This window comes from Microtus oregoni, unplaced genomic scaffold, assembly GCF_018167655.1.
Source record: "Microtus oregoni isolate MIOR12 unplaced genomic scaffold, Mior012 000046F_ref0000063, whole genome shotgun sequence".
NCBI classification, from domain to species: Eukaryota; Metazoa; Chordata; class Mammalia; order Rodentia; family Cricetidae; genus Microtus; species Microtus oregoni.
In genome coordinates, this window is record NW_024543220.1 from 1,022,781 (window position 1) to 1,046,943 (window position 24,163).

Sequence of the window (24,163 nt, forward strand, 5' to 3'; positions counted from 1 at the left end):
GACCAATCCCTCCAATAAAAGCCATTATCTCTGCTGCCTGAGGATGCACCCTGGGGCAAGAGCAAGCTTCTCTGGGTGGCAAGCCTGTCTTCTCTTGCAGTAAGAACTTCCTCTTCCAGTCAACCCACAGAACCAGAACTTCTCTGAGATAACGATCAACCAGCTGGAGCTTGAAGGAACTACTTTGTCAGGCACACCTCTCGCCCACTCCAATTCTTCCTCTATTTATTCAGACAAGGCCTACACCCCACCAGCTCAGTCAGTAAAGGTGCTTACTGTGGAATCTGGGAACCTACGTTCAGTTCCTAGGGCCCACATTGTTGAAGAAGAAAACTGACTCTTGGATGTTGTCAACTAACCTTCATATATATTGGGGCACAGGCCCTTCCTCTCCCAAATAGGTAAACATAATAATAATTTTTTGCTTTGGTTAGTTTCTGAGACAGTAACTTGAACTCATAGAGATCTGCCTGCCTCAAGTGCTGAGATCAGAACAGGAGTGGAAGACCTTGCCTGCCTTTTGTTTTGTTTGTTGTTGTTGATTTGTTGTTTTTGTCCCTTTGAAAGTCATTCATTGCCAATTCCTGTGCTGACTTAACATCTTTGTGATGAGAGACAGTATTTTTCTGTGTAGTCCTGGCTGTCCTGGACTTGACTCTATAGATCAGACTGGCCTCGAATTCAGAGACCTGTATGCCTCTGCCTCCCAAGAGCTGGTATTAACGGCATGTGCCACCATTGCCAGGCATAAATAAATCTTTAAGAAATAGCAGACACTAGTTTGTACCCATCCAGAAGCTTTGCATGTCATTAGCTAGAGCCTGAGACCTGTGGCCGCTTTCCCCACTTTGCTGTAACTCTGTGGCCATCACCAATGTGTCCGGTAAACAGTTTAATTTATGGCCTTCTTTATTTTGCAACTAGTAAGATGTCTTTTGTGTAACCACTTACACTGAGCAAACATGGTATTTAAGAGTCACTGGTTTTTGGTTTTAGAAAAAAAAAAAAAGGAAAACTGTGCTGGACAGTGGTGGAGCATGCTTATAATCCCAGCACTGGGTCAAGGCCAGCTTGGTCTACAGAGGGAGTTCCAGGACAGCCAGGGCTAAAAGGTGAAGGAACCCCTTCTCAAAAAAAAAAAAAAAACAAAAAACAAAAAACGACCACAGAGAAACCCTGTCTCGAAAAAACAAAAAAAAACAACAACAACAACAACAAAAAAAAAACAGTAAATGCTCCTAACCACTTAGCAACCTGTCCAGCCCCATCTAGCCCCTCATAAACACACAGTCACACATATATAAATATCTGTAAATGTGCACACATACACATAAAGACCCACTGAATCTTGCCCTCTTGCTTGAGCATGGATAGACCATGGGGAAACAAAAAAGATTTCCTCTCTTATTTTCAGAATCTTGAGCTCACCATCATGGTAGAGACTCTTGTCTCACCCCAACACAAGCATTGGCACAATTCTTTTTTCCCCGAGATAGGGTTTCTCTGTAGCTTTGGAGCCTGTCACTCTGTAGACCAAGCTGTCCTCAAACTCGGAGATCAGCCTGCCTCTGCCTCCCAAGTGCTGGGATTAAAGGCGTGTGCCACCACTTCCTGGGTACAACTGGTTCTTTCCAAGGGTGTTGGATTCCAACTCAGGTCCTCATGCTTGTGCAACAAACACTTTACCACAGAGCCAGCTCAGCAGCCATCTCCTCATGACTTTACAGCCTAACGTAGATAAAGCATCTCATGCCACGCTCTAGCACACCCAAGACAGACCCTGGAATAGTTTAGATAAGCGGCACAGTTCCCAGACAGGCAGAGGGACCCTAGGGGAAGCCGATCCAACCACCTGAGTCCTCTGTGGGTCCCAGGTGGGTAGGAGTAGGAGGCAGTGGTGAGGGACCTTGGCGGGTAGGCGGGGCAGCCAATCCCACGACATGGAGAGATGTGTAGGTATGCCGAAGAGAGGGTTTGGATATAATTTATATAGCGAGTTATGAAAGGGAAGGGGAACGGAGGGAGCTACAGAGAGAAAAAGAGAGAGACAGAGAGAGAGAAGGAGAAAGTGAGGAATAGGAGAGAAGTAGCAGGTACCTCTTCTGAAGAGGGATGGGACAGAGAGAGTGCAGGCTTTAAGAGGAGGAAGATCTGCTAGCCTTGGCAGAAGGGAGGAGTGGGTGGGGCTTGTCTCTTAAAGGGACAGCACAAGTCAGTAAGTAGGTCATAACAGACCCAGCTTGCCCTAGGCTGTTCATTCCTACCTACTAACCTAGGCCCTTCAGTGTTAGCTCCATGGGGGTTGTGCAATGATGGGGAAAGACCACCAAAGTCTAATAAACCAGAAGCAAACTTTATTCTAGGGGAAAAAAATTTAAAACAATAAATCTTCATGGGGCACAAAAAGCTTATCAGCTAGCTGAGACCATAGCCAAAGACGGACTTGAAAGGTGTGGCAAAGGCCGGCTGGTTTCTGAACTCCTCCTTTTATAGCAAGCATTAAGCAATAAACCAAAGAATTTTTGCAATCTCAAGGTTAAACTCAGGTACAATTTGCCCTTCCTCGCAGTTTCCATTACCAGAGTTTTTCAGTTGAACTGGTGTTTACAGTCAGCCCATTCTTCCCCTTGGCATTCCTTGTTAGAGTTTACCATAGTCTGACACTGCGGGTTTTGCATAGCAGGGAAGGGTATGGGACAATATAAAACCCAAAAGTCAAAAGTCATGTACATCCTATCATTTAAAAGTTAACTCAGCTGATGTCAACTTCTGGTCATAAGGCAGAGCAGGCAGATCTCTGTCAATTCAAAGCCAGCCTGGTCTACAGAATGAGTTCCAGGACAGGCCCCAAAGGACAAAGAAACCTTGTCTTGAAAGAAAAAAAAAAAGAGGGGGCTGGAGAGATGGCTCAGTGGTTAAGAGCATTGCCTGCTCTTCCAAAGTTCCTGAGTTCAATTCCCAGCAACCACATGGTGGCTCACAACCATCTGTAATGAGGTCTGGTGCCCTCTCCTGGCCTGCAGGCATACACACAGACAGAATATTGTATATATAATAAATAAATATATATAAAAAAAGAGCGCTAACAACAGGCTTCTTCAATTCAATTCCCAGCAACCACATGGGAAGGTACAACCATCTGTAATGAGATCTTGTGCCCTCTTCTGGCATGCAGGAACATATGCAGACACAACATTGTATACATAAAAAAAATGAATAAAATGAATAAATCTTTAAAAAAAATAGCCCAGGCAGTGGTGGCACATTGCTTTAATCCTAGTACTTGGGAGGCAGATGCAGACGGGTTCCTGTGAGTTTGAGGACAGCGTGACTTCAGGACAGGTTCCAAAGCTACAGAGAAACCCTATCTCAAAAAAGCAAAACCAAAAACAAACAAAAAAAATAGATACCCTTTGGTATTGGACTATAGACACATGAACCTCAAGAAAGAGGGACTGCTCCAGGAATCTCAGCTGGGAGAAGGGTCAGCCGACGCCAGCCAGCCAACTGGAAGAAGAGTTCACACAATTTGACACCTTGTCAGAACATCTCCAGAAATACAAGCTAAGACAACATAGGCGGGACCACACCTACACAGGGACTGTTTGGTTATGCTTACCTCTTGCCCTTTACTTCAACCTTTATCCGGCGATATCCTGATCCCTTTTCTGGGTGGTGATAGCCACTGAATGCCTTTTACTCTAGCCTGCGTGTCCATATTGATCAATTCTCCTTTCTCTGCTCTTCAGCAGTCAGTTTGTTTAGATGGCCAACGGCTGAAGGGTACCTGGACCTAACACGTAAGGACTGCCAGGGCACAGACTCTGAGCCTCGCTGCTGGAACAGGAACATTAATAGGGACTAGTGAGACGGCTAGAAGATTAAACACCTAGCCATGAAGCCTGATGACCTATATTCAGTCCCCAGGCCCCACATGTTGGTATGAAGGAGAGAATTCTCTAAGGTGTCCTCTGACCTCTACACGCACACCGTGGCTCATGTGCACGCAAGCACACATGCAAAACTAAACAAGCTATACAGTCCATCACAGCGTTCACTTGTGGGGAATAGAAATTGCATAACATTTTTAGGTTGGGGGTGTTGAGTGTCGTCACATGGTTGTCACTGTGGCACAGAGAGAGGGTGCCAACTCTTTTGCTTCTCTGCCTGGTTTTGAAAGGAAAGGGTTAACCAAGGCCTCAGACAGACACCCAGACACTGGAATGACTCCCTAAAGCATCAGTTGAGAGAAATTTACATCTATCTACATCAGTAAAGCGAGGGCCAGATGCAGATGAAGGCTTTTCTTTTATGACAACAGGCCCTGCCTCTGTCCACAGGAAAAGGAAGTGGGGGCTCTAACACCTGATCCAGAGACCACAGGTGACTGGCATGCTTGCAACCACACAATACACCATGCAATATTTCTAAAATATTTGTTTATTTTTATTTTTATGTGTGTGCACGTTTTATCTGCAAGCATGTATGTGTACCCCATGTATGCCAGGTGCCCAGGGAAGTCAAAAGAGGGGGCACTGGATACCCTGAAACTGGAGAGTTATGGATGGTTGTGAGATACAATGGAGGTGCAAGTGTTAAACCCAAAATTTTTTCAAACAGAAAAACCAGTTCCACAATTGTCTAACTGGAGCACGGTTTATTTCAGAGGTGCACCCAGCACTGGCTAGATGTCTCACCCTAAGTCATTATTTTACAAAGCAGCCCCTTCTGGACTTCTGAGGTTCCTTTTATGGGAAAGAGGTAAAAGATTAACAGCTGAAAGCGTGTTTCCAGAAGTAAGATATTTGATAGAAAAATACGATGAAAGAGGAAGACAAAGATATAATCATCATGTAAGCAGGTTCATATGTTTCGCAGGTTACAGTGAAAGACCTGGATAAATCCAGACTCCTGCCCCCTAGCAGGAAGAAAATAGCCAAAAATCTAAGCAGGAAGAGAAGAATCAGAAATCTAGGATTAGCCAGTTCAGTGACTCTGTTTCAGGAACTAGCTAAAGATAAAGTTAGATTATAATCTTGAGAATAATCTTGAGGAACAGGGAGTTTCCCCCTTGTGATCATCACTGGTATTTTCAAAATTTTCTATGATGCCCTCCCTTCCCCCTTTGGATTACTGGGTTGTGGTTTCTTCCCTTAAAAAGCCCTTCTCCCGGTTACTCGAGGTCAAACTCCTCCCCTGCATGGGTTGTGAGTCTTGGCCCTAGAGCACTGACTCCTGTCCTGTCAATAAACCTCGAGTGACTGCAGCAAGGACGGTCTCTTGTGAGTTACTGGGGGCGGGGGTCATGTTATCCCAAGACTTGAGTCTCCCCACACCAGGGATCTTTCAACAGTAGATTTAAGAAACAAAAATTTAGCAGAGAAAAATGTATAATGCAATAAAACAATAAAAAAGGACCAAAAAAGAAAGAAACAGAAACTTATTCTTAAATAAAAAACTCACCTTTGTAATGTAGGGGTTAACATAATGGGTTCCTTAATTTGCAAGGTATATTGCTCCATTTTGGTCTCACACAGGGAAGAGAATGCAGATAGATCCTCCGGAAGAGTAACTAGTCTTCTTAACCACTGAGCCATTTCTCCAGCCCATAATTAAAACAAAGAAATAAAAAAAAGCAGTATTGAGGAATTAGCCCAGTGAGTAGAGTCATTGTCTAAAATGCACAGTCATGGGTTTGATTCCCCATAGGATACCCAACGTAGACTAAAGCTGGACAAGGTTATAGACGGCCAGAATCCCAGCACTAGGGTCAGACACTCTAAAGTGACACGTGTGTCTCCCAATCTGTCAGACTATTGAAACAATGGACCTCAGCCAGGTGGTGCTGGTGCACACCTTTTAGTTCAAGGCCAACCTCATCTGCAGAGGAACTTTACAGTAGGTCAGGCCTACACAGAGAAACAATGGACCTCACAGAACTGGGGATTTCCCCAGGAATTTCACTATGGAAGAAGGGAAAGGTAGAGGTTAGAAGGGAGCAGACATCTTCAGACGAATTAGATTCATTTCTGATTATGATTAAATCTTTCTCAAGAGTTGGGTGCTGGGTGGTATTAGTATATACCTTTAACTCCAGCACTCAGGAGGCAGAGGCAGGCCAGTCAATATCTGTGAGTTCGAGGCCAGCCTGGTCTACAGAGTGAGTTCCAGGACCAAAAAAAAAAAAAAAAACCCTAAAAAACCTTATCTTCCCTACACATAATGCTGACCTCTAGAAGCCCCCTCCCCCCACTGCCCTGCCTTGCTGCTTTAGGGGAGGCAGCCTGTGTACATGATGAATAAAAAAGCTTACTTTAATTAATTTGACCATGATGATTTGGGTCAGTGGTCTTTCCCCTTGAATCTTTGGGATTAACATTGACTTACCTTTCACTATGAGCGTGAAGCCCAGGCAACAATGGTTCCAGAGCTGGCAGGACCCCATCTCAGCTGCACAGACTACTTTTGTGTTTCTCTTGCCTCCTATTTCAATATTATTCTCATTTTCCAGACCCTGATAATGCATGTGGGGTAGGGGCTCACTAGGTCTCTGTCTCTCTCCTTAATGTGGCCACATTACATAATTTTATTATTATTTTGCACCTTTTAATTGGCTTACAGGTGGCTGAATCTTGCTTGTTAGGGCACAGGCTGTGGCCCCCAAGCTTGGTAACATATTAATCCTCCTGTCTCCAGCTCCTGAGCATCAGGATTACAGACAACATATTATCATGCTTGGTTTTGTTTCTAGTTTTTTTTTTTTTTTTTTGGTTTTTCGAGACAGGGTTTCTCTGTGGTTTTGGAGCCTGTCCTGGAACTAGCTCTTGTAGACCAGGTTGGTCTCGAACTCACAGAGATCCGCCTGCCTCTACCTCCTGAGTGCTGGGATTAAAGGCATGCGCCACCACCGCCAGGCTTTGTTTCTAGTTTTGATGTGGCTGAGATGTGCGTAAATGCTCACGGTTGCCTTGTGCGTGTCAGGCAGTTCCTCCCTCCGCCATCACAGGAGTGGGTATCTAGGAACGCAAGGCTGCTGTGACTTCATAACCACAACTGGGAACACAGCTCTCCCCTCTATGGGCATCTTATTTTATTCTAGAGTCAAATATGCCCTGACCATGGCCACTGCACACAGATATAGGTTACCCCAGATACCAATGTTCTAACTGGTAACAATTCCAGGAAGTTTTTGTAGTAGAACTGAAAAAGGCCATGAGTCAGGGTGCTTTATATATATTAGTGGAAACATCAGGTAAATGGTTACAGCGGGTTGGGGGGCCCTTTGTGAAAGGGCGAGGTGCTGTCTGCTGACATTCATGGCTTTTGCTTCGGTGGAACGTTAATGGTCTTTTTATACACTCAGAAAAGATTTATCTCATAGTAACGGGATGGATATTGTATCCAGATGACAGCATCTCCCAATATCCAACTAGTAAGCGTAGTCCTGTATTTAAAGCAAAGAGCCTTTATTCTTAGTTCAAGCTCAAAGTCAAGTATTCTGATTTCTCAAATTTGAACTTGGGCTCTCTGTGTATCCAAGGTATTGGAGGTGATGGGAGAGCCCTGAGTTGACTTGGGGTGTGGTTTTTACAATAGCAAAGGTTGGGGTGAGGGATTCCTAAGGTTCAGGACCCCTGATTGACTAACATTTGTCCCTGGGTGTCCTGGTGAAAAGTGAGGGGTGTGTACTGGCAGGTGACCCTATCTACAATGGTTGGAATGTTAGGAATTTCCTTTGGACAGGTCTGTTCCTGGGTGGGACCTGGGCGGTCTCTGTGGTCTTTCTAGGAACCAGGTATTGCCTTAGGGTAAAATAGAGACACAAGCCTCTATTTAGCTTGTCAGGGCTGGATCCTACAGAGCAGGGCTATGAATAGCTTTTAAGATCCTAAAGATAGGGGGCTGGAGAGATGGCTCAGAGGTTATGAGCATTGCCTGCTCTTCCAAAGGTTCTAAGTTCAATTCCCAGCAACCACATGGGGCTCACAACTTCAACGGGTCAGTGAAAATTATGAAACCGCCCAAGTCCGCGTCTGGAGTCCTGGAGTAGGTTGGTAGGTTGGTTTAAAGGAAAGGTATGCAGCATTCCTGGCGAATCCCACCTGTAAGGTGGCTGGACAAGAGGAGACAAGATCTCCCTCCTGCTGGTGCCCTTTCCTCCTCTCAGCATGAGATTCCTGGGGAAATTCCCAAATCTTCTGGGGCCATTGTTTCAACAGTCTGGTAGCAAACCTTCAGTTGCTGGTGGTGGCACCTGCCCAGAGGCAGGTGGGTCTGAGTTCAAGGCCTGGCTGACCTTCAAAGCAAATTCTAGAACGTCTAGGGTAACACAGAGAAACTGTGTTTCAGACAAAACAAAAAGCCAAAAGAATATCTCCTTTTCTGGCACGTCTGTAAGTAAGAATGTCTTTTTTTTTTTTTTTTGGTTGTTTGATTTGGTTTTGTATTGTTTTTCAAGACAGGGCTTCTCCGTGTAGCTTTGGAGCCTGTCCTGGAACTCGCTCTGCTCTGTAGACCAGGCTGACCTCGAACTCTCACGGATCCTCCGGCCTCGACTCCGTAGCGTTGGGATTAAAGGCGGGCGCCACTACCGCCCGCGAAGAAAGGCTTTTTCTTTTATTTTAAAATTTACACCTCCTCCCATCCTCCCATTTCCCTCCCACTCCCCCCCCCCTCGAAGAATGACTTTTTTTTTTTAATATTTATTTACCTAGTATACAATGTTCTGTGTATGCCTATAGGCCAGAAGAGGGCGCCAGACCTCGTTACAGATGGTTGTGAGCCACCATGTGGTTGCTGGGAATTGAACTCAGGAACTTTGGAAGAGCAGGCAATGCTCTTAACCACTGAGCCATCTCTCCAGCCCCGAAGAATGGCTTTTAAGGAGAAGCCCACACCTATTTCGAGAAGTCGGACACGTGGCTCCTTCTTCTTGAGTGCAGTGAGAGCCGAGTAATCAGCGGTGCGCAGACACCCGCTGTGACTAACAGCTGCCAGTCAAGGTCAGGAGCGAACAAGCCACTTTCAGAACGGCCAGAGGGGGCTTCAGGCACCGGAACTGGGTGGGCAACACAGAGAACACAGGCATTCCCTGGGTGAGCCAGGGGACAAGCATGGTGTGGCTGAGCCCCCTACTGGCCGAGTCTGTGGTGCTCCAGAGAATTAACCAATCTGAAGAGCCTTCAGATTTCTGACATGAATCTCCAGCAAATCCCAAGACAAAGGAATTTGATGGCCTTTTTAAAGTCTCTTTTGGAATCCTCTTTAGTCTTAGTACTTCCACTCATATTTTTGGTCTTTGGTTTTTTTTTTTTTGTTTTTTGTTTTTTTTTCTTTTTGAGACAGTGTCTCACTATAGCAGCCTTTGGCCAGCTTGGAACTCTATATGACCAGGCAGCCCTTGAACTCATAGAGACTTGACAGGGTTGGGGTCAAAGGAATGTGCCACCATACCCTACCTACCTCTGCAAGCAATTCTTCTCTGCTCTGCATACTCCCACAAGAACCCAGATGGCCTCTCGAGTAGAGCAGTTAGGTTGGATAAATAAATATCTTGCCTCCTCAGAACCAAGGAATAGCCAGTGGAAAGCATACCACGTAACCCATCTCACGTGAGTGGGCAGAGGGGTGGGATTGGGGGCACTTCTAAGAGAGATCTATGTTGATGCACATGGGGTGTGCAGGAACTTTTATTTTTTTAATTAGTTAATTTATTTATTATGCATACAATATTCTGTCTGTGTGTATGTCTGCAGGTCAGAAGAGGGCACCAGACCTCATTACAGGTGGTTGTGAGCCACCATGTGGTTGCTGGGAATTGAACTCAAGACCTTTGGAAGAGCAGTCAAGGCTCTTAACCACTGAGCCATCTCTCCAGCCCATACGGGAACTTTTAAAAGGTACGCATGCCACATCTGGAGACTGGTGATGCTGTAGCTGGTTGAGTTACTGGAAGAGCCCCTGGTTCTGTAATTGGGTGGTTTCTAACCTGAGCTTTGCTGACAGCTGAGTGTCCAGCACCATAGGACCCTGGGTCATACACAACTAGTTAGAGAAGGATCCCATCTTCCTAGTAAAAAACCCTGAGTCACTATCAGTCCCTGGAATTACAGGCACGCCTCACCACACCTGGTTTACGCTAAAGATCAAACCCAGGGCACCCTACGTGCTAGGCAAGCCCTTCAACACCCGAGCACAAACCAGCTGCTGCATTTTAATGTTTTATAAAGCATTAAATAGATCCCGAAATACCATTTTAAAAGCTTTTAAATTTTTATTTATTTATCTTTAATGTTTGGATGTTTTGCCTCCATGTGTCTGTATATCAAATGCATTCCCGGTGCCCACAGAGGTCAGAAGAGGGCCTCTGATGCCCTGGGACAGGAGTTACAGACAGTTGCTAGTTGCAGTATGGATACCGAGAGCTGAATCCAAATCGTCTCCCAGGTCCTTTGGAAGAGCAACCAATGCTGAACAACTGAGCCATCTCTCCAGCCCCCTGCATCTCATTTCTTAAACACCCCCCCCCCAACTCCAACTAACTGTAAAGAAAAGATGAAATAAAAGCCGGGAGGAATGCATATATTAATACAAGCAGTCGGAACTGGGAATGCTCTTCCTGTCAGGCAAGTTTCTCCTCTAGCTGGACTCGGGTGTTGTGTAATTTTTACTGGAGCAATTTGAACAAACGTCTATTGATCTCACCTACAGCACTGGCCACAGAGCAAAGGAACCTTCGTACCCAAGTCTAGCTTAGTTGACGGGGTGAGCTTCAGCGGAGTGGGTGAGGACTTACTTATAGGGACGTGGGTGAAGGGTTCTTATAGGAGCGTGGATGACTCAAAGGCAGCTGCATCCCTGAAAATCCCACCCCAGCAGGCTGATGACTCACAAAAGCTGCATCCCTGGAGCTCCCTGTGTGACCTGTAGGAGGCTCAGAGAGCTGCAGGTCTCTCCTTGCCTGGAGTTGTTACTGCTTTTATAACCTCAGAGCAGGGAGGGAAGGGGAAGCTTGAGGCCTGTTAGTTTCAGGAACTTCTTGAAGCTTGTAAGTTTGGCTTATTTCCTGAATCTTAAGGAGTCTTCCCCAGAAAGGAATGGATAGCCAAACAAAAGACAGGGTTTTAGCCTTTCCCCTTCCCCTAGTAGGGGTTCACTGGTGCGGGGTTGGGAGGGCTAAACACAGAACAACCTGTACAACAACAACATTGTTTGAGCCCTGATAGCCGAGGGCACATGAATGTCTCTCTTTAGAGTGTTTACTCTCCCTGCAAAGTAGCTACAATTTCCTTCAGATTTCTGACCTTAATCTTGGGGAATCTGGATTGCTATGTTGTACTTGGTATGTAAACTAAACATCCACAGCAGAGGGGCTAGGGAGATGGCTCAGTGGTTCAGAGTACTGTCTGCTTTTACAGAAGACCTGGGTTTTGTTCCTAGCCACCCACATGGCACTTTACCACCACCTGTAGTCCTGTTTTGTTTTCTTTTTTTGAGAAAGGGTTTCTCTGTGTAACAGCCCTAGCTGTTCCAGAACTAGTTTTTATAGACCAGGCTAGCCTTGAACTCACAGAGATCCACCTGCCTCTGCCTCCCGAGTGCTGGGATTAAAGACGGGCTACCACTACAGGGTGTGTAATCCAGTTCTAAGGAATCTGATGCGCTTCTGGCTTCCTCAGTCTCCCACGCTCATGGTACACGTGCAGAATACAAGGAAGAGCCAGTGTTGGAAGGCGTAGAGTGTCAGGGAATTATCCGGGGTGAACGGAGACACAGCTGTCTGCTCTCACCATTAGTTACCCAAGAAATGTCCTATTTTTTAGCTACCTCACCCCAAACCAAAGCAGGCCTATTTACCGCATCTATTCATTCATCTTTGAGACTTGGCTTGGTTCTAACTCTGGCGTTGCAGAGTAGCAGAGGATGACCTTGAGGTTTTGATCTCCCTGCCTCCGCTTCAGGGAGCATAGGTGTGTGCTACTATGCTTAGTCTGTGCGGTTGTCTTTTAGAGACGGGGTCTCATGTATCTCTGGCTGGTCTAAAACTCAGAGAGACGAGCCTGACTCTGTCTCCTGAATGCAGGGTTCAAAGGCATGCACCATATGTCCATTTAATGTGCTTTGTCTGGCTGTCCTGGAGCTCACTATATAGACCAGGTTGGCCTTGAATTTAGAGATCCATCTGCTTCTGCTTCCCAAATGCTGGGATTAAGGGGATGCCTGGCTGAAAGTGACGTCTGTATAAATATTCTGATGAACATAAAGTACCTCTTTTATTTTTCTTAAAGATGTATTTGTAGCCGGGCGGTGGTGGCGCACGCCTTTAATCCCAGCACTCGGGAGGCAGAGGCAGGCGGATCTCTGTGAGTTCGAGACCAACCTGGTCTACAAGAGCTAGTTCCAGGACAGGCTCCAAAACCACAGAGAAACCCTGTCTCGAAAAACCAAAAAAAAAAAAAAAAAAAAAAAAAGATGTATTTGTTTGTTATGTACACAGTGTTCTGCCTGTATGTCTGCCTGAGGGCCAGAAGAGGACACAAGACCTCATTATGGATGGGAATTGAACTCAGGTCCTCTGGAAAAGCAGCCCGTGCTCTTAACCACTAAGCCATCTCTTCAGCCCATTTTTTATTTTATTTTTTAACAAACAAATAGGTCTTATTTATTAGGTTTGAAAGCATTTAACTGTATAAAATTTACAGGAAAAAAGGACTATATTTGAAAACATACAGGAATCAAAGCAGAACACAGGACTGTAATGAACAGAGCCACAGAATGGACTAAAGAGCTGTATACAGTCAATCCCCTTTTTAAAGATTTATTATTTATTTATTATGTACACAGTGTTCAGCCTCCATGTTTGCCTGCACACCAGAAGAGGGCACCAGATCTCATTTCAGATGGTTGTGAGCCACCACGTGGCTGCTGGGAATTGAACTCAGGACCTCTGGAAGAGCAGTCAGTGCTCTTAACCTCTGAGCCATCTCTCCAGCCCCTAGGGTCAGATTCTTTAGTACTAACTTAAACCTGTCCCGATGGCAGATATATTCACTCTTCAAGGTACAAGGAGCTGCTACTCAGGGCAGAGCCCACTGTTTCAAAATTGGGAACCCTTGGTCAGAGCACACTGATAAATCAGGGTTGTTGAACACAGTCAGGGTGTGTCCACCTAGCCTATGTGGTCTGTGACAGCAAGTGTACACAGCAAAAAGGCTTGGGAACATCGACACACTGTGAATCTCGTCAGGTGTAAAGGAAGACTTCAGATTCTTTGGACAAATGGTTGGAGGTCTCTGTATGTATCGGTGTAAATAAATGCAAGGCTGATATTAAAGAATATATACAGCTTTAATGTTTAAATAAATTTACAGAACCGACGTTCCCACGCAGCCGTTTCACAGGAGGCAGGAAAAAAAGGGAGCTGGCAGGCTCCGCATGCTGGATTTATCAGTCAACGTTCGCCCGAGGCAAACCCGCCCTCTAAAGGGGCTGGCTTAACCCTACATCTGTATTAATTTTCTGGTGCCGTCACTGATGGAGGTCTCTGTATTAAATTTTCTGGTGCTGTCACTGATGGAGGTCTCTGTATTAATTTTCTGGTGCTGTCACTGATGGAGGTCTCTGTATTAAATTTTCTGGTGCCGTCACTGCCTCTGATGTTTCTCTCTTCTAATGAAGTCAAACGAGATAGGCCCACAAGATGCCCTGCTGGGATGTAATCTTTAATCATGAGTGAGTAAGTCCTTGGTGCTTTCTCCAAATTTCACTTTTACTAAAAGGTCTCTGTAAAAACAATCTTTCAAATCCTCTTGCCTCAAAATAATTTCAGAAGAAAGGCCATTATGCCAGTGTTGAAGGGCTGTCCTTGCAGTCTGTGGCTAGCCTGCCAACAAACTGCTAATCCCACCCAGAAAGAATAAGACCACTACCACAGTTTAAAGCCAAATTTGAAGCAAGCTTTAGTTAAATACTGGCCAGGTAGATGGGCTCTGACCAGGTCCATACCCAGGTTTCTGGGAAATGGCCCAGAGTCACAGTTTGCAGGGGTTTAAAAAGGAAAAGCACATAATTCATCGCTTTCCCCATCAGGTTCAATCAGGGAAATGCATACATCCTGACGTCTCTCCAGCGTACATCCAATCAGGAGCAAGAGTACATTCTGGTGTATTTCCTGCCTGTGACTCTGCTGCCCACTTGTGATCAAGCACATCAGATGGGTCAAACAAATGCTTAGGGGAGTAAAAAACATGAGACTTATTTTCTCCCATAAACAATGGCCTCCACGAGCAGGATGGTGGTGCATGCCTTAATCCCAGCACTCGGGAGGCAGAGGCAGACAGATTTCTATGAGTTCGAGGCCAGCCTGGTCTACAAGAGCCAGTTCCAGAACAGGCCCCAAAATTACAGAGAAACCCTGTCTCTAAGTCTCGAAAAAAAAAAAATGTGCTGGAGTTCAGGTTGTAGTACCTACCCTGGACGAGTCACAAGTTTGTATCTCCAGTTCCAAGAGTTTGGATACACTGCTTCTGGTCTCTATACCCCTTCTCCCCTCTGCTTCCACACACAAACACAACACACACATAAATAAAATAAATCTTAAAAAAAAAATAAAACATTCGGGCTAGAGAGATGACTCAGAGCCTAAGAGCACTGGCAGCTCTTCCGGAGGTCCTGAGTTCAATTCCCAGCAACCACATAGTGGCTCACAACCATCTGTCGTGAGATCTGGTGACCTCTCCTGGCATGGAGGTGTACATGCAGGAGGAACATTGTATGCATAATAAATTAATCTTTTAAAAAAATTAAAAAAAAAATAGAACATTCTAGTCACCTACAGTCAAGGTCGGCTTAGGGATGCATTTCCCCCTTCTCTTTGGAGTCCTGGAGTCCCTCACATAGACAAGTGTCCAATGGGATTGTTTCTTCTGTCATATTTTCAACCTCTGTCAGGTCAGTTAGAACAGATGAAGACTGAGTTACAAAAATTGTATTAGCTCTGGTCTCTGATCCGAGGGATCATGTCCTACAGATGACAAGGAATGAAGTCCATACTAGATAGAGCATGGACCAAGCATGTTTATTAGAAAGAGCTGGGAGGTGGCAGTGGCTCGTGCCTTTAGTACCAACACTTCGGGAGGTAGCGGCCGTGGATCTCTGTGAGTTTGAGGTCAGCCTGCTCTACAGAGTGAGTTCCGTGTGGCAAACACTGTGTGATTTCAAGTTGTCACACAACAAAGAAAACAGCAGTGAGGAGAGGGGGAAAGGGTGACTTCCTCCTGGTACACAAGGTGACTGATCACTTTCTGGTTCTGGAGCTGTCATAAACCAGTCCAGTTATCTGAAGGCCATTAAGCAGGGGGACTTTGGTCCAGGGAGTCCTGCAGGCAGAGAGGAGAGAGAGAGAGAGAGAGAGAGAGAGAGAGAGAGAGCTTTGACTCCCAGAGCTCCTGCAGCTGAGATTGTCAGCGTTTCTTCAGATGGTCAGGGTCTTACTGGGACTATATCGTAACTGAGTTCCCCTGTCCCCTGCCTTAGAATGGCACCTAACAAAAGTGTTTCAGCTGCTGGAGGAATGGCTTAGCGTTCCCATGCTGTTCTTGCAGAGGACCCTTGTTCTGTTCCTAGCACCCACATGGAGCAGCTTACAACTGCCTGGAACTCATTTCCAGGGGATCCGATGCCCTCTTCTGGTGTCAATGGGAACCCGCACACATGTGTGGCATTCACACACACATAAATAAAACCACATACTTACTTTTTTAAAAAAAATTATTTATTTATTTATTATGTACACAGTGTTCTGCCTCCATGTATGCCCACAGGCCAGAAGAGGGCACCAGATCTCATTACAGATGGTTGTGAGCCACCATGTGGTTGCTGGGAATTAAACTTAGGATCTCCAGAAGAGCAGTCAGTGCTCTTAACCTCTGAGCCATCTCTCCAGCCCCCATACTTACTTTTTTTTTTTTTAACCCCACCCCACCATACTTACTTTTTAAAGCTTTTTTAAATTATGTGTGTGTGTGTGTGTGCGCGCGTGCGTGCGTGTAAGAGTTGTGTGTGAGTGAATGCTGGTAGGCACAGTTTAGAGATGTTGAGTGTGAGTGAATGCTGGTAGGCACAGTTTAGAGATGTTGTGTGTGAGTGAATGCTGGTAGGCACAGTTTAGAGATGTTGTGTGTGAGTGAATGCTGGTAGGCACAGTTTAGAGATGTTGTGTGTGAGTGAATGCTGGTAGGCACAGTTTAGAGATGTTGTGTGTGAGTGAATGCTGGTAGGCACAGTTTAGAGATGTTGGGTTTCCTGGGAGTTGCAGTTACCTGCAGTTGTGAGCTGCCTGATGTGAGTGCTGGGAACTGAATTTGGGTTCAGCACTAGAGCGATGTGAACTCTAAAGCACTAAGCCCCAAAACAAAAACAACAAAAGGAATTACTTCAATTCATAGTGCATCCACACAGTAGGAATTTCCCCCAGTGCCACCAAGGTAACAATGGTAACGTATTACTCTTCCTTCTGTTTTTTTTTATATTTATTTATTTATTATGTATACAATATTCTGTCTGTGTGTATGACCGCAGGCCAGAAGAGGGTACCAGACCTCATTCCAGATGGTTGTGAGCCACCATGTGGTTGCCGGGAATTGAACTCAGGACCTTTGGAAGAGCAGGCAGTGCTCTTAACCTCTGAGCCATCTCTCCAGCCCCCCCTTTTTTTTTTTTTTTTTTTCTGATTCTGAGACGGGGTTTTCCTTTGTAGCTCTGACTGTCCTAAAACTATCTGTAGACCAGGCTGGCTTCAGAGATCCACATACTTCTACCTCCCAAGTGCTGGGATTAAAGGCATGTGCCACCACTGCCTGGCCTCTTTTAATGTATTCAGTGATATGTACGTGTATGTATGTGTGTACATGTATTGAGTGCTGGTACCCTCAGAGCCCGGAGGTGTCAGATTTCTTGGAGCTGGAGTTACAGGTGGTGCTGAAAATTGAACTGGAATCCTCTGTATGAGCATTGATTGTGCCCAGTGAGCCATTGCCAAACCTGAGAATCTTGAGAAAAAGACCAGTTCCACGGTGTTTGAGCCAAATTTGAAGCAAGCTTTAAAACAATACTGGCCAGGATAATGGGCTCTGGTCAGGGCCATTTCCTGGTTCCCAGGAAATGTCTAGTCACGTTTTCCCAAAGCTTACATGGCTCAGCACCCATAGGTCACTCTATTTCCTTCCCATCTGGCCCAGGGGCAAACATCCATCCTCATGTATTTCCTGTCTATGTACCTCTTACCCACTTACCCACATGTGATCAAGCATATCTGATACAGGTGGTGTAAACAAACACACAACAAACAGAAACTCATTCTTTTTCTTTCTTTCTTTCTTTCTTTTTTTTTTTGTTTGTTTTTCGAGACAGAGTTTCTCTGTAGCTTTGGAGCCTGTCCTGGAACTAGTTCCGTAGACTTGGCTGTTTTTGAACTCACAGAGATCCACCTGCCTCTGCCTCCTGAGTGCTGGGATTAAAGGCGTGCACCACCACCACCTGGCCAGGAACTCATTCTTAACTGTCTTAGCTGCAAATAGAACCCTTAACCTGCAAGGTATTTTTCCTGTTTTGGTCTCTATTAACTTGTAAGGTTTATTGTTCTTGTTCCTGCCGGGCGGTGGTGGCGCACGCCTTTAATCCCAGCACTCGGGAGGCAGAGGCAGGTGGATCTCTGTGAGTTCGAGACCAGCCTGGTCTACAAGAGCTAGTTCCAGGACAGGCTCCAAAACCACAGAGAAACCCTGTCTCAAAAAACCAAAAAAAAAAAAAAAAAAAAAAGGTTTATTGTTCTTGTTCCTGTGTTGTCACACGATCTCTCCAGAATCCTCTGTTTCTATTTCTAACCACCTGTTCCAGGGTTAGTTCTTTGCCAGCGAGAGCCCTCTAAACTTAAGTCCTCACCTGTACCATAAAGACATTGTCAAAGCAGGCTATGTAGAAAGTACATAAAAGGAGCAGTCTGCCAAACAAAGCCAAACTTTCCCGTTGCAGGACCTACAATGATTCAGTGAATAGGTTAACCAAGCCTTTGAGACACCATGTAGTTGCTGGGGATTGAACTCAGGACCTTTGGAAGAGCGGGCAATGCTCTTAACCACTGAGCCATCTCTCCAACCCCTAACTGTTATTCTTTCGGTCCCTGCCCTAGCCACGCCCACTCCTTTTAACTTCTGACCTCCGCCCCGCCACCTCTCTCTCCCTGTGTTCTCTCCCAGTGTACACACGGGCTTTGCCTCTCTCCTCCTCTCTCTCCCTCCTTCTCCTTCTCTCTCTCTCTCTTTCCCTTTCTTCCTTTCTCTCCTTGTTAATAAATTCTTATATGGCTATTTCCTGTGTTTATATGTCTGTTACTGCGGCCACTGCCAGCACGGCGGTGCGGGCTTTTTCTCATGGCGGGCTCTGCCAGCCCGCCCAGGGATATTTTTTAGGAATAAGACTAACCAAGCCTTTGAAATGAACATTTCCAATGTACTTTCTCAGCTGAGCACTAGGAACATAAAACAAAGGTTGGCACTGTGAGCCTTTACCAGGGACTCTCCATACACAGGAACGGTCAAAATCCAAAATGCCTCCTTTCTTTACCAATGAATAAATATGCATTTCTTTTTCTTTTTCTTTTTCTTTTCTTTTCTTTTCTTTTCTTTTCTTTCTTTTTTTTTTTTTTGAGACGGGGTTCTCTGTGCAGTTTTTTTTTTCTTTTTTCTTTTTTTTCTCTGTGCAGTTTTGAAGACTGTTTTGGAACTCTCTCTACCTCCCAAGTGCTGGGGTTAAAGGCACACACCACTACCTCCCAGGCAACTATGCTTTTATAGCCAACTGACATCCAAGGTCAATGAATGAGGGGGAAACACGCTGCAACTGAGAATCCCCTTGTTTTCCAATCTAGAGTATCAGCCATGAGTCTGCCTCGTAACCAGGGGCACCAGATTCATAAGTCTCTCTTTTTAAAATTCTTTATTTTTAATTGTGTGTGTGTGTGTGTGTGAGAGAGAGAGAGAGAGAGAGAGACAGAGACAGACAGAGACAGAGACAGAGAGAGAAGTTTGTCGTGTGTCCATGGAGTCTAGAGGTCTGGGATCCCCTGGGGCTGCAGTTACAAGCAGCTCAGCCACTTGTCATGGGTACTGGGAACTGAACCTCAATCCTCTATAAGAGCGATACATCTCTTACCCACTGAGCCATCTCTCCAGTCCTGATTCACAAAACTTAAAATAGATCAGGAAATATCAATAAAGGGAAATTCATTTTTTACCGTTTGGTAAAAAGGTGCTGAGGAAAGATTCCTGGTTTCTCCCTGCTGTTTCTGTGACAGGCTAACAATTTTACACAGAAGATGCAAAAAGCCACGTGTGGAGGTGTACACCTTTAATGGGAACACAGGGGGCAGAGGCAGGAAGATTCAAGTCTGGTCTACATCGTGGGTTCCTGGCAAACCAGGGCTTCATAGAGAGATGCTTTGGAAAAAGAAACAAAAGCCAGGAACTGCAGATGTATTGACTTAAGCTGTCAGAAGTGTGTGAACTCTCTCCTAGTGAGGCATGTCCTTCCTCCACCTGGACTCAGAGACCTCACTGTGCCTCCCCACACCATTGGATTCCTGGGGAAATTACTGAGGCATTGTTTCAATAGTCTGATAGGCAAAGGAAGGGCTCACGCATGTCTCTCGAAGATCTCCCTTGCCAGGCTGTTATAGGCTCAGAGTCTTCATCTTGCCCAGTGTAGAAACAGATTTTATGGCCCATTTTCAGTATGGGATGGGCTTAGGGTGCTTCGGAGTCACAGAGGTGCAGGAGATGTTTGCCTTCTCCCCCGTTAGCTGGGGGCTAGCATCTGTTTGTCTCCGAATTCTGAGAGCTAGTACCCAGGATGGGATGGAGTGTGGGGGGTGTTAATCCCAAAGACAGGAGGAGAAAGATCATCGATGCAAATTATCATGGCCAAATTAATTAAAGCAAGCAATTAATTAAAGGACGCTTTTTTATTTGTGCATACAGGTTACCTCCTTGCAAGTCAGGGTTCAAGAGGTCAGTATTGGATGTGAGGAAGACAAGGCCCAGGGGTAGGGGCTTCCAGATGGGGGATTTGGCAGGCAAAGTAGACATGGTTACAGGAGCAGGACAAACAGGTTAGTCCTTACAACCTCTCGAGACAAAAATACGTGGTTTCAAGGTGGCCATAACAAGGTAGTCATGGTCATAGCATGGTAGTCATAGGTGGTCATATAACTGTTGCAGGATATTCCTTTACACTGTGTGAAGATGTGTCACCATGGTTCGTTTAATAAAGAGGTGACTGTCCAAAAGCTAAGCCGGAGGAGGTTAGGCGGGTCTTCTGGGGACAGAGAGAACTCTGGGAAGAAGGTGGGGTTGCCAGCCAGATGCGGAGGAAGCAGCATGGGTAGTACTGAGAAATGAGGTAATGAGCCAAGCAGCAGAATGCAGATTAAAATAAACGAGTTAATATAAGTTATAAGAGCTTATAAGGCCTGTGTTACTCTTGGTACAGTTCGTGCGCAACTGTGCTGTGTGTACGTGAGCCGGGCAAGGGCCTGGAGATTGAAAGAACACACAAGAGACCTGGGTCACTGGAAAAGAGATCAGCGGAATGCCGTTTATTCAAGTTTATGAAAATCCTTATAAACCTAGCTGCTGCACAAGGAATTCCCCCCAGTCAGGTGGAAAATTGCCACACCCAAGATGGAGTAAACAATGCCCTATAGCTAATCAGGTGGGGCAGAGGGAAGTACAGGAACAAACAGAATGTTTTAGCTGGCTGTCCCGAAACTGTCCTCAAGATGAAACCTGGGAGCAGGGGCAGACCCATGGGCCCTACGAGAGCTAGTGGGATAAACTAAGATAAGGCTGAACTTTCATAAGTCTCCAGGTCATTATTTGGGAGCTGTCTGTGCAGAGAAAGACACATTATGTATAACCTTTTGTGTACAGAGAAAGACACGTTATGTATAACCTTTTGTGTGCAGAGAAAGACACATTATGTATAACCTTTTGTGTGCAGAGAAAGACACATTATGTATAACCTTTGGTGTGCAGAGAAAGACACATTATGTATAACCTTTTGTGTACAGAGAAAGACACGTTATGTATAACCTTTTGTGTGCAGAGAAAGACACGTTATGTATAACCTTTTGTGTACAGAGAAAGACACGTTATGTATAACCTTTTGTGTGCAGAGAAAGACACGTTATGTATAACCTTTTGTGTGCAGAGAAAGACACGTTATGTATAACCTTTTTTTTAATATTTATTTATTTATTATGTATACAATATTCTGTCTGTATGCCTGAAGGCCAGTTGAGGGCGCCAGACGTCTTTACAGATGGTTGTGAGCCACCATGTGGTTGCTGGGAATTGAACTCAGGACCTTTGGAAGAGCAGGCAATGCTCTTAACCACTGAGCCATCACTCCAGCCCCCTGTATAACCTTTTGTGTGCAGAGAAAGACACGTTATGTATAACCTTTTGTGTGCAGAGAAAGACACGTTATGTATAACTTTTTGTGTACAGAGAAAGACACGTTATGTATAACCTTTTGTGTGCAGAGAAAGACACGTTATGTATAACCTTTTGTGTACAGAGAAAGACACATTATGTATAACCTTTTGTGTACAGAGAAAGACACATTATGTATAACCTTTTGAAACGAAGGTAGGGCTGGAAGATGGTTAGGGATAACTTTTTTTTTTTTTTCGAGATAGGATTCCTCTACAGCCTCGGCTGTCCTGGAACTCAGCTTGCTTTATACGCAAGGCTGGCCTTGAAGTCACAGAGATCCATCTAGTCTACCTCTGCCTCTCGACTGCTGGGATTAAAGGTGTGCCACCACCGGCTATAAACACCTTTTTTTTTTTTTTTTGGCTCCCCGTCGGGGAATTGAACCCCGGTCTCCCACGTGATAGGCGGGGATACTCACCACTATACTAACGAGGATTTTTTTAGTTTTTCGAGACAGAGTTTCTCTGTAGCTTTGGAGCCTGTCCTGGCACTAGCTCTTGTAGACCAGGCTGGCCTCGAACTCACAGAGATCCACCTGCCTCTGCCTCTGCCTCCCGAGTGCTGGGATTAAAGGCGTGCGCTACCACCGCCCGACTTATGAACAACTTTTTTTTAAAAATATTTTTTTATGGTTTTATTAACTTTATTTTATGTGCATTGGTGTGAAGGTGTCAGATCCCCTGCAACTGGATCTTCAGACAGTTGTGAGCTGCCATGTGGGTGCTGGGAATTGAACCTGGATCCTCTGGAAGAGCAGTCAGTACTCTTAACCACAGAGCCATCTTTCCAGCCCCTGAACAACTTTTTGAAACAAAAACGTGATTGGCATTCCTAGAACAGGCGGTACAGGGGCATAGTCCAATCATAGCTTAATCATAAACAGGAACGAAGCTAGTTTGTCTGTACTATAAAATGGCTTTTTTTTAAAATATTTATTTATTTATTATGTATACAACATTCCTTCCATGCCTGCCTGCATACCAGAAGAGGGCACCAGATCTCATTATAGATGGTTGTTAGCCACCATGTGGTTGCTGGGAATTGAACTCAGGACCTTTGGAAGAGCAGTCAATGCTCTTAACCTCTGAGCCATCTCTCCAGCCCCCTATAAAATGGCTTTTAAGCCTAAAATGGAGGCAGGCTGGTTCTTCAGGGGCAGTCACATGTCTCAAGTTGTTCATTGGATAAGGTTTTATGTCCTAGGCCAGTGAGTTGGGACATTGGGGGTGTGGAAGTCCCAGCCTGTAGAAGAGGACACGAATTTCTCTCCATCTGAGGCCATATGAAAATGTCTTCTGTCAAATCATTATTCCAGTCATTTTTTTTAATATTTATTTATTATGTATACAATGTTCTGTCTGTGTGTATGCCTGCATACCAGAAGAGGGCACCAGACCTCATTACAGATGGTTGTGAGCCACCATGTGGTTGCTGGGAAGTGAACTCAGGACCTTTGGAAGAGCAGTCAATGCTCTTAACCTCTGAGCCATCTCTCCAGCCCCTATTCCAGTCATTTTTGCATTTTCTTTACACTGGTAACCCTCTCTGTAAAACTGTTTTCGGGTGGGCATGACACATACCTTCAATCCCAGCACTCAGGAGGCAGAGGCAGGGCGATTCTATGACATTGAGACCAGCCTGATGGACAGTGAGCTGCAGGCTGGTTAGGAATACATAGTGAGGGCCTGATTCAAAACAAAACCAAACAAACAACTCACAGGAAATCAAACAATAACAAATCTGCCTAATTTTTCCTAGCCTCTTGAATTTGGTACCCTATTTTCAGCATCACCAGCTTCACCGTGAGTCCTGGTAATAGATGCTGCTGCCACTTTGCACGCAGGACCACTCTGCAGGGAGGTAGGCTTGAGAGCAGCCTCAATCCAGAGCTCCTGACCCCAGGGCTCCAAAGGAAACTCGAGGAACTGGGTGGGCAGGGGCCATCCTGGCTACATGGTGGCCAATCCCTACCGCTCTGCTGCTCTTTTCGCTGGTGTTGTGAGCACGGGACTTTTCCACAGTCCCTTGCTCAGTGCTGGATCTGGGTGAACCTGCCAATCTGAGTTCTCCTCCAGAAGAGCCTGCTAGTCCAGACTCCGCCCAGGAGGTGAGGGAATTAGCCCTGCCAGGAAGGGACCACAGGCTGCAAGGTTTGCTCGTAAAACTCAAAGCTGTCCTCATAGAATTTGTGCTGGGGTCAATTAGGAAACAGAAAGAAAGAGTGGCCAGGTAAGGGCCACAGGGAAGCTGGCACCGGGCCACTTAATTGTAGCCAGAAGTTGGCAGCTGAACTCCACTTAGGGCCTGGGTGACGTCGAGGTGTGGTCACTGGAGAGCCAGGGAGCACAATTAATTGGCCTCGACAGGTGTGGGCAATACAGGCCCTGTTCACTTGCCTTATTTTGCTTTTTTCTGACCTTGCCTCTGGTCAGGCTTGGAGTGATCCCACCCACCCACCAAAGTCTACCTGGCAGGGACCACTGCAAAACGGATGTGCATTCTGTTTTGCAGGAAGGAAAACATTTGGGAATGCAAGAGAGGTTGTAACTGAACAGCATGAATGTACTGGGTGCCTCTGAATTTATTTTATTTATTTATTTTAAAAATGGCTA

The 24,163-nt window shown here is 45.5% G+C and overlaps 1 non-coding gene across 1 annotated transcript; it reads right to left on the reverse strand.

The window, feature by feature from the left end:
- Positions 1-21,914: 21,914 nt before the first annotated feature.
- Trnad-auc lies at positions 21,915-21,986 on the reverse strand. The gene has a single exon. It is a non-coding gene; the product is annotated as a tRNA-Asp (tRNA).
- Between the last annotated feature and the right edge of the window lie 2,177 nt (positions 21,987-24,163).